The sequence below is a fragment of the Petaurus breviceps genome, unplaced genomic scaffold, assembly GCF_028583685.1.
Source record: "Petaurus breviceps papuanus isolate PSGF00001 unplaced genomic scaffold, PetGlider_PUasm1.0 688, whole genome shotgun sequence".
Taxonomy (NCBI): Eukaryota; Metazoa; Chordata; class Mammalia; order Diprotodontia; family Petauridae; genus Petaurus; species Petaurus breviceps.
The window spans coordinates 11,831,281-11,842,937 of NW_027186457.1; positions in this window are offsets into that span (position 1 = coordinate 11,831,281).

An 11,657-nucleotide genomic window follows, 5' to 3' on the forward strand; every position below is an offset into this window, starting at 1 on the left:
CAGTCAACATCTGGGTTTCCACATTCTGGGTTTTTCAAAGCCGGGGGGCCCTGGACAACGGCTTCCCAGAATTCAGATCAAATCACAGAACACTTCTCAAAGTGAGTCCCAAAACAAAGCTACACATCAGGGTTTATATAGCCTTCTCCTGGCTCAGAGAATGTAACAACCTTTTGGACCCACTGGCCAATCAAAAAGTATCAACTGAAAAACAAGCCTCCCACCCCAGGCTCCAGGTGAACTTTAGCCTAGGGGCAGGGAAGATCTTTAAGTTTGCATTTCCATTACAGGAGATAATAAGAATTCCTACAGGAGGCACTCCCACTTCCATGGACATTTAAGAATTTTCAAACCTTCAGCTTTCTGAATCACCTTGGGTGAGAGAGCTCCAACCATCCCACTGGCCCTTACCGTTGTCAATAGCAACCCTAGATTCTACATGGCCTTGGACACTGCAGGGCTGACTTAGCCTTTCCTCACTCTGATTCCATTTCTTGATCCGTGCTGATTTGATATCCTCCTACTTGACCATACGAAATCAGCCTCATTCTACAATCTCAGGCACAGTCCCAATCCACCCTGAATCTGCTGCTCTGCCTGGTTTCACCTCCGAAGAACAAGAAATCCCTCCTAGGTTAAGCTCATAACCTTTCATTTCATCACCGTGCCAGTTAACTCAAGTCATGACTGACACTACCCCCCCTTAGCCTCTGATTGGAGGACTGGAAGGTGGAGTACCCAGCTCCTCTCAATGTCTTCCCTTTTAGAGGTCGGAAACTGGACTTTCTGACTCTCTGGTCTGTCTGGTTTCAACTCCACAGAACAGAAGATGCCCCTACATCCAGTACTCCCTGGTGTTCTTCTCCCCTATTCCCCTTCCCTTTTCCTCCCCCCTTTTGTGTGTTATCTCCCCCCATTGTGGCAGAGACCTCCGAATTCCGGTTGGTCTGATCAGTCACAGTCGGACACACTGTACATAGACCCTGACATAGTGACGTCATTTTGGTCCTCTTCAAGCATGAAGGACAGCAGCCAAACCCATTAAATTGTAAGCTCCTTGAGGACAAGGACTGGTTTTCTTTTTCTTAACCATCCTTAGTGCTTAGCCCAATGCCTGTCTTGTTCTTGTTGTCTGTCTGTCTGTCTGACACTTCAGGACACCATTTTGAATTTTCTTGGCAAAGATACTAGAGTAGTTTGCTGTTTCCTCCTCCAGCTCATTTTATAGATGAGGAAACTGAGGAAAAAAGGATGAAGTGACTTGTCCAAGGTCATACAGCTAGTGAGTGTCTCAGGTTGGACTTGAATTCAGGTCCTTCTGACTCCAGGTCCTGTGTTCTCTATCCACTGCTCCCCACAGCTGCTCTATTTCAACCTAGGAATGTTTAAAATATAACTCATCTGGGGAGGCCAGGTGGCACAGTGAGTAAGAGCACCTGCCCCAGCGTCAGGAGACCCGGGATTGGTTCCAGCCTCAGATACTTGGCACCCACACAAAATAACTGGCCGTGTAACCTTGAGCAAGTTACTTAACCCCAATTGCTTTAAAAAATAAATATAAAATATAACATCATATGTAGTCAATCAGTCCCACCCTGAAAATTAGTTCTTCTTACATACTTTTGCATTCCTATTGAGGGAGTCAACATTCCCCTCTAGGGGCAGCCAGGTAGCACAGCAAGTAAGAGCACCGGCTCCAGTGTCAGGATGACCTGGGGATCAAATCCGGGCTCAGATACTTAGCACCACACCCAGAAATAACTGGCCATGTAAGTAACCTTGAGCAAGTTACTTAACCCTGATTGCTTTAAAAAAAAAAAAACATTCCCCTCTAAATTATTTAGATTTGCCAACTCAAAGTCATCCTTGATGTTTCCCTCTCTCATCACCAAGCATTCATTAAGTGTTATTGTGTACCAGCTGTTTGGCATGGTGGATAGAGTGCTGGGCCTGGAGTTAGGAGGACTTATCTTCCTGGGTTCAAATCTGGCCTCAGGTCACACTAGTGGTGTGACCCCGGGCAAGTCACTTAACCCTCTTTGCCTCCATTTCCTCATGTGCAAAATGAGCTAGAAAAGGAAATGTAGTATCTTTACCAAGAAAATCACCCCCAAATGGGGCCACAAAGAGTGGGACATGACTGAAAAACACAATTGAACAACTATGTGTCAAGCATTATATATGCTTAGTACTAGGGATATAAAAAAAAAAAAAGGAAAACTATTCCTTGCCCTCATGGAGTTTACATTCTATTGTGGGAGACAACGTGTAGAAAACAAAATATACAAGATAAATACTGGAGAGATAGAAGTTAGTAATTGAACATTTATTAAATACTTTCTATATGCCAGGCACAAAGCTAATCATTGGGAATAGAAAAAGAGGTAAAAAGGCAATCTTAGAGGCGCTAGAAACTGGGGGCACCAGGAAAGGTCTCCTGTAGGAAGTGACCCTTTAACTGGATCTTTTTCTTTTTTGGTTTTGGTTTCTGTTTTGTTGGGGTTTTTTTGTTTTTGTTTTTTCAAGGCAGTTGGGGTTAAGTGACTTGCCCAGGGTCATATAGGTAGTGTCACGTGTCTGAGGCTATATTTGAACTCAGGTCCTCCTGACTCTAGGGCCAGTGCTCTACCCACTGTGCCACCTAGCTGCCCCCCTTTCACTGAATCCTAAAGAAAGCCCAGGATTCTAAGAGTCAGAGGTGCATCAGGAGAGCATTCTAGGTATAGGGAACAAAGGCACAATGGAATGTCCTCCACAATGGAATACCCAAAGGGAATGGCCTTTCCTGTGCAAGGTCCAGTAATCAATCATCATTTCCTATCAGTTCAATTTCTACGACATCTCTTACATCCAGCGTCATCTCTCCACTCATGATTACTATTCTATCTAGTTCAGGCTTTCATCAACTTTCACCTAAAATACCATAAGTCTATTAATTGGTGTCTCTGCTTCCAGCCTCCCCCCTGACTAATCCTTCTTCCACACAGCTGCCAAAATAATCTTCTTAAAGCGTAGATCTGACCATGTGACTCCCTTACTCAAAAACTTCAGTAGTTTCCCATGATCTTTGGGGAAAAAGAAAAACATAAGTTTCTCTTCCTGGCTTTCAAAGTCCTCCATAATCTGGCTGTAATTTTCCTTTTCCATTTTATTTCACATTTAATCCCTTCTGATACTCTATGTTTTGATCTAACAGGACTACTAGCCACCTGCCATATTCAACACTGTATTTCTCACTTGTGTGAATTTGTAACCCTTACTTGGAATGCACCATCAACACTGACTCCCAGAACATTTATCCACTTACGGTATCCACTCTATAAATTCACTCTCCTGCTAAATGAGATCTACTCCCTGAAGCACTTGAACCAAGGGTAGCCTCCTTGGGTTCCATGAATTTGAAAAAGATGTAGAGCTTTGGTGAGTTTCTCAATGGCTTTTCAATTCCTTCATATGGTGTAAATGCCTGTCCAAACAAGTAATTATATGTCAGCATCCACACTCAAGAAAAAGAAAACCACACACCAGACTCACAATGTCCAACGGTAGTCTTTAGAGCTGCTTAGAGACAGGAATGGAGCCTTCTGGCCAGATTTTCCATGGTGTGGTAGCCTCAAGCTTTCCCTTTTGTATAAGAGGAATTCTATCTTAGAGATGCTTCCTCCTTTTCTGGGAATCTAGAATGATGATTCATGGAAAGAAAGGTATTAGCTGCTACCTCTGCTCTGAGAGCTACACTTTGAGATCTTTGAATACTATTTGGTTGAGTAGGGTAAGGGAGGGGAGGAAGGGAACAAGCATTTATTAAGCACCTACCACATACTTGCCAGGTATAATACTAAGCACTTTACAAATAATAATTATTATTATAATTGTTGAGGGATAACTTGCAGTGAAGTTTCCCCATTCTGAACATCCTATTAGATTCTTACTTCTTCTTTATACTTTGTAACTAAGTTCAGTATCATTTCCCCATATATATGGGGGTCATTGTGTATTTCAAGGTAATGTAAGAACTATTGGGTATTAATACAATTGATTGGATTAACTATTGAGACCAAATTAGAGGTATTTTTAGTTTGTGAAAAGGAATGATAGTGTGAGAGGTAGAAAAGGGTTAAGTTTCTACAGAACTGAAAGAATTGCTGAAACAAGATTACTGATAAAAAGTACCAGACCGTAGCCTTGGGAAGAGTTGAGGCAGTAGACTGGGGAAGAAGTTGGGTCCCCTGTTCCCAGAGAACTCCTAGATAATACTAAAAATGAAATAATGTAGAATAAAAGGAGCTGGCAGCAGCAGGTGGATTTGACCAATCCGAAAGTAGACAGCAGCCTTGGGACCCTCAGGCCCAGATAAGGACACATCTAGGTTGGACTAAAGGAGGTTCAGTATTCTGAGGTTGTTACTGTGCTTGCTTAGTGAACCTCATGTATTATGTATGTTATTTAACAAAATTAGAGCCTCATTAGTAATAATTATGGTAATGGATTGAGATTCCTTTGAGCCAATGGGTTGGTACTAGTAAGAAAATTGTGAGCTTGCCTTACCAACCAATGGTAAGGTGGGTCAGTTGGGGGGTGTGGAATTTCCACGTTAGGGCTATATAATCACGCTTCTCCCTTCTGTCTCTTTGTTGGATTGGGGATGCCCTTTCACTCAAGGTCATAAAAACTCCTTTCTACTTTAAGAAGATTCTGAGTTTAATTTGGGCAAGAGTCTTTACAGTCCCACACATTATCATTATGATAACTAACATATATGTAGAGTTTACTTTGTGCCAGGCCTTGTGCTAAATGTTTTACTTCTACCACCACTACTATGGCTACTGCTATTACTGATAGCAATAACAAATTTTATGTAGTACCTATTCTGGACCAAGCACTATGCTAGATGCACTACTACTACTACTACCAATAATAGTAACTACCTTGTACCAGTGCTGAACACTTTACAATTATTATAACATTCAATCCTCACAACAACAAGATAGGTATTATTATTATTCTCATTTTACTGTGAGGAAACTGAGCAAAGAAGTGAAGTGGCTATCCCTGGATTTGATCAAATGAGAGTCTAGGAGTGCAGAATTCCTTGATTCACCCAACAGGGCAGCAAGAAGGAAGAGGAGGGCTTTATCTATGACTCCAGGTCCCAGGACCCAGCTGGACTCTGATTGACACTTATCTCTGAAGTTATTATTAGGCAAAGAAGGGCAGGCCTTCTTTTAATGCTGAGTGCAAAAAGCAAGGGACAATCACCTCTTCTTGGGTAGAAAGCCAACCATTTGTCAAGTGCCAGGAGAGTGACTTTATGTGGTATTCTCAAGTGAGGAATCAAAGAAGTGTTTATTTCTTTGTTTCTTCCCTTGGGCAGCTTTTGTAGGAAAAGGGGGATAAAGATCTTGACAAGGCCTTACTAAATTCATATAAAGGTGTGAATGCACAGGGAGTTCTATAGCATGAAATGTTCATTCATTGGCATTCTGCAAAATAAGGAAGGACATTTGCAGTTACAGAAATCTAAGTATCACTATAGCTTTATATATATAATGAAAAAGACCAGATCTTCTGGAAAGCATTGAAAAGGTTAAAGTTCTGTTGACCCTGCCACACCTGTCTCAAATTATCCTGCATTTACTATCTGAGTTATCTGCCTATTAATGCTGTGCCACCTGGGGCACATTTGCAAACCACTGGTCTCCTCCTATGCTCACACATTCTCCCCATTCTCCCTCCTATCAGAACCTGAGATTCTGGGCTCTCAGAGGTGAGCTTTACAAAGCACTTCCTGGCTATGTATCTAGCTATTTCTAGCTCTTTCCAAACCATCTCCCTCCCCCATATTCCCCACTTCCAACTTTCTGTCATTGGTTTTTCTCCCATAATAATGTAAGTTTCTTGAAAGTAACATCTTGCCTGTTTGTATTTTTATCTTCTACATGTATCTCAGTGCTTATCAAATTCATTCAAACTCCCAGTGGAATGTAAACTCCCCAAGGGCAGTATCTATCTCATTTTTGACTCTGTATCCAGTAGTGGAAGCTAGAACACAATCCCTTGTCTTCAAGCCCAGTGCACCTTCCATGACAAACGAACCTGCTGCCTCCTTCACCCCAAAAAGTTTTCTTGTGAGGCAACTTTCTGTAGTAGCTGGAGAGCCTGCCTAGGAAAAGAGCTAAGCTCAAAGCATGACCTTGGCAACAGGGTGGCTTTGGGAACCTGGATTCCCTTCCCTTAGGCAGCTCTCTATAACACTACAAACTGCAGAGATGGTGGTAGTTTGCCATTGGTAGAAGAAATTCCTCCCTAGGAAATCCTAACATGGAGTTGGAAAAAAATCTTAAATTTAATTATCCTTAAACACAGCAATATAGGGAAAGGAAGAAATAAGCATTTATATAGCACCTACTATATACTAAACATTTTGCAGATAGTATCTTATTTGCTCTCACAACACCCCTGAGAGGTAGGTGATATCATTATCTCCATTTTATAGTTGAGGAAACTGAGGAAAATGGTTATTAAATGACTCCCGGGGGTCATAAAATTAGTAAGTGTCTGTGGTCAGATTTGAACTCAGGTCTTGCTGATTCCAGGTCCAGGGCTGTATCCACTGTGCCACCTAACTGACCATTCTTTCCTCCCTAATAGACTTTCCATCATGTTCCTGTGCCCTATATCATCATGCCCATCTTTCGGATAGATGAGTCATAAAATAAAAAGGCATTTATTTCATATTACTCTATGGAGGTTGGGGAGTAATGTAAGTAGTAACCTGAGAAAACAAGCTGGATCCAAAGCTATTTCTGTTCTATCCTAGAGGCAATAGAAAACCACTGAAACTTGAGAAAAAGAGACATGGTCTCTCATGGTATGCTTTAGTTGGTATTTACCAACTTGGCAGCTGTGTGAGCATGAATTGGAGTGGGGAGAGACTGGAGGCAGGGAACTCAATTAGGAGGCTGACCATACAACTCCAAACCATAGGTGAGGGACGGAATTTCTAAATCTTTTCCCCATGCTATGGTTTATCCCCTTAGCAGAGGTTTCAAAAATAACATTAGCTCTATTTTTAAATGACAAGTTTTAAAATGAAGTCAATCATCCAGATGTTTTTTCTTAATATTGTGCCAAACATCTGACTAGATTCATTTCTTTTTTTAATAATGTCAGTCTGTTGGCAGATTAGAAGGATGTTGTAATCATAGGAAGTTTTGATTTCAGCAGAGCATCTGAAAACTTCTTTTACATAAAATTGGGGAATGTGGCTGATTGCTTAATTAGATATGTTTACAGCCAGCTCCGGAGAGTGTTGGTTAAGGAATTGCTATTATCTGGAAAAAAGGCCTCATGTCAGGATGCAGGATTCTGTTCTTGGTCATGCTCTGTTCCATATTGTAATGGGTAAAGAAGTTGTCAAATCTGCAAATAGTTCAAATCTGGGAAGGATGTTGAATGTATTAAGTGGTAAAATGGAGATTTTAAATGGCCTTAAATACATTCACTGATGGGTAGAAATTAATTGGGGTAGAATCCTGAGGCAAGACTACCAACATGAGGTACTATGTGGCACAAGAGAGTGGTGGACTTGGAGCCAGGATGCAATGAATTCATATCCAATCTCACACACTTATTAGCTGCATAACCCTGGGCAAGTTGCTTGGCTTCTAGTTATCTCAGGTTCCTCATCTGTAAAATGGGGATAATAATAGCACCTTCATCCCAGGATAATTATAGACATAAAATGGGATAATATTTGTAGTGTTTAGCACATAGAAGGTACTACAGAAATGCTAGCTATTATTATTGCTAAGATGAAATTGAACAAGGATAAGTGAAAATTTCTGCATTTATGTTCAAAAAATCAATTGAACATATTCAAAAGGGAATGTCAGACAAGACAATAATTCATATGAAAAAGATCTGGAATTTTTAGTTGACATCATCATTATCATAGTAACTAACTTTATATAGCACTCACTATGTATCAGGTACCATGCTAATCACTTTATATGTGAAATTTCATTTGACCCTCACAACAACCCTAGGAGTTAGGTGCTATTATTATCCCCATTTTACAGATGAAGAAACTGAGGCAAGCAGTAGTTAAATGACTTGTCCAGGGTCACACATTAAGAGTCTGAGGTCAAATGTGAACTAAAGTCTGCCTGACTTCAAGCCCCACTCTCTATCTATTCTCCCACCTAGAGAGGTCAACAGTATAATTCAGTCATTAAAAAAATTGCAATCATAGTCTCCCTTATTTGAATAGAACCTCATTAGTATATACTTCATTAGTATAGTTATCTCCTTCAAAGGGTTGAGATCACCATCTCCCTAGGTCTTTTCCCTCTAAGAGTTCTTGCTCAATTCCTTCCATAAATCTTCCACAAAGAATTCTCCCAGTGTGCTTGAGGCCTTCTTCTGGAATACAAGGAATGCAAGAAATTAATGAGGCACATCCCAAGTACTCTCTTCTACAATCAGCCTACTTCCTTTCATGAATGTTCTTAAAGCTACGCCTTGTGGACAAGTGGGTCACATCCTGCAGCCTACTTAAACTCAACATGTGCCTTTCCATTTATGTATTAAATAATATGTATTTCCATATATACTCTTTGTGTGAGTAGAACTAGAACCAATGAGTATGTGTATATCTATATATCTAGATATTGATGTTGATCTATAAAGGTATCTATATTGATATATAAACATATCTATTTATGTAGAGATAGGTAGGTAGATAGAAAAATGGATGGATAAATGGATAGATAATTGGATGGATGGATAGATAGATAGATAGATAGATAGATAGATAGATAGATAGATAGAGATAAATCATAGAAAGGAAGGCTCTGGGGTGGCTAGGTGCCACAGTGAATAGAGCAGCGGCCCTGGAGTCAGGAGGACCTGAGTTCAAATTGTCCTCAGACATAACACAAAAACTAGCCATGTGACCTTGGGCAAATCATTTAACCCAATTACCCTAACTTCCCCCCTCCAAAAAGGAGCGAGAGAGAGAGAGAGAGAGAGAGAGAGAGAGAGAGAGAGAGAGAGAGAGAGAGAGAGAGAGAGAGAGAGAGAGAGAGAGAGAGAGAGAAAGGAAGGTTCTACACAATATAAAGAAAAACTTTCCAGGAAAGGACACTATTTCCTGACAGAGGGAGTTCTCCATTAAGGAAGGACTAAAATGCCAGAGATACAAATGCAAAAGTGAGACTTTAATCTCAACTCTAAAATACTTTACATTCTAGTGCAGAGAACAGTGGTCAGGCAGTGTTGGGCAGGAAATAGAGTTTGTTTATGGCAAATGATAAAGATTACAAATATGACAAATGGTTGTCCCTCTTTTTCATTAGCAATGATACTGTTGATTTGAAACTAGTTACTGCTTTCATGTTACTGTAGAATATAATATATGACACTTGAATATATTTCTGGAAACTCAGAACTATTTTCTTCCTTTTCTCCCATTACAAATGTGTGTGTCCAAGCAAAATAAATTCCCATGTTAGCTGTATCCAAAAAATTGAAATTAAAAAAATGCCAAAAAAAAAAGACTAGATGACCATCTGTCTGATACTATAAATGGGGGTTCCATCTGAGTAGGAAAATAGATCCAGTTAGCACCAAGGTCCCTTCCAATCCTGTGATTGGATGACTGGGACAATGACCTTGCAGGTGCAGCCATGAGTTTGGAATTAGGAAGACCAGCTTAGACACTAACTAGCAGTGTTCTAGTTGCTCGACCACTCTGACCCCCTGTTTCTTTATCCATAAAATGAGAATCCTAGGATGAGAATCAAATGAGATCTGTATAAACCTTGAGACACTAAAGAAAGATGAGCTATTATTGTTGACTGATAATAACAGAGCTAAAGGTATTATAGATAATTGTGTTAAAGCAATGCATTCTGGTACAATAGAAAAATTCTGAGATTCAATTCCTCATCCTCTCTCCCCTATACCTTTACAGTAGTCTCCTAATTGATTTCCCTGCCTCCAGTCTCCTTTCCAATTCATCTTCCACAATTGATATTCTCATTGATGTATATCATCTTCCACAATTTATATATATATATACATATACATATACATATATATATCATCCTGCCAAATTGATATTACTAAAGCACTTCCCTTCTCAAGAAGTTTTCCTGGATGCCCATCAACTGGGGAATGGCTAAACAAGTTGTGGTATATGAATGTAATGCAATACTACTGTGCTATAAGAAATGAGGAGCAGATGGACTTCATAATAACCTTGAGAGACTTGTATAAACTGATACTGAGTGAGGAGAGCAGAACCCGGAGAACTTTGTACACTATTACAGACACATCGTATATGTGACGACTAACTTTGATAGCCTGTTCTCCTCTCAGCAATGCAAGGCTAGAAGACAACTCCAAAAGACTCATGATGGAAAGGGCTGCCCACATCCAGAGAAAGAATCACAGAGTCTGAATGCAGATTGAAGCAAACTGCTTGCTCTCTCTCTTTTGTGTTTAGTTTTGTTTCGTTCCTTCTTTCTCATTGTTTACTCCATTGCTATAACTCTTCTTTATAACGTGACTAATGTTTAACTCAAAGGTATTTGTAGAACCTATATTGGATTGCATGGAGCCATGGTGAGGTGAGGGGGGGAGGAGAGAGAGGGGGATAAAATTTGGAACTCAAGGGATTGTGAAACTGAATGTTGTAAATTAAAAGTAAATAAATAAATTTAATATTAAAAAAAAGAAGTTCCCCTGGCTCCCTTTTGCCTTTAGGATAAATTAATTATGATTAGGATCCCTTATGAAAGTGCTGATTGGGACATGTACAGCTAGCACACACAAACTTTTTTTAAAAGACCCTCAAGCTACCCCAAGTGCTACAGTAGATGTTCTTTGTTAAATTAATCCCCATACCTTTCATTGAAATGTTTCCAAGTGACAAAGAAGGCCTCTTAGCTTTAGTCACTTCTAGTTCTGATTCTCAAAGAGAAGGAGAAAGGAAGACCTTTGAAGGCATGATGCTTGGGTTCAGGGAAATGCCCAACAGAGCTTAGGAGATCTGTCTAAAATCACAGCCCAGAGGGTTGAGATCAAACTTTGGTGAAAGAATCTACTGGTCATAGAGATTAGTGCCAAACAGCCAATGGGAATCAGCCTAGTAGTATTAGGTAAGAAGAAAGCCTAGCCTTGGTAATATTCAGGGGAGCAGCTAGATACAGTCACATCTTTTCTGAGTTCAAGACAATTAAACACAAATGCCACTTCAGAGTCCCAATGTAAATAAATGGTGTAGGGCACTCTTAAGTGTTTTTTAAAAGATCTCACAAAATATAAATGGCTATCATAAACTTTAACCCACAGGCAGCATAAAATTTCTAGTTATTTCTTTAGTGAGCAATAAATATTCTATTTGTTTTCTCCTTTCACAATAAAACCAGACATTTGTAGAGAGCTTTAAGTTTTGCAAAGTTCTTTATATATCTATGTGTGTATATATATAATCTCATGTATTTGAACTTCACAAAAACCCTTTAAATCACGTGCTATTATTATTCCTATTCTGCAGATGAGACAGCTGAGGCTGAGAAAATTAAGTCAAGAGTTATACAACTTTTGTCTAAGATAAGATTTAAACTCAAGTCTTCCTGACTCCAAACCAG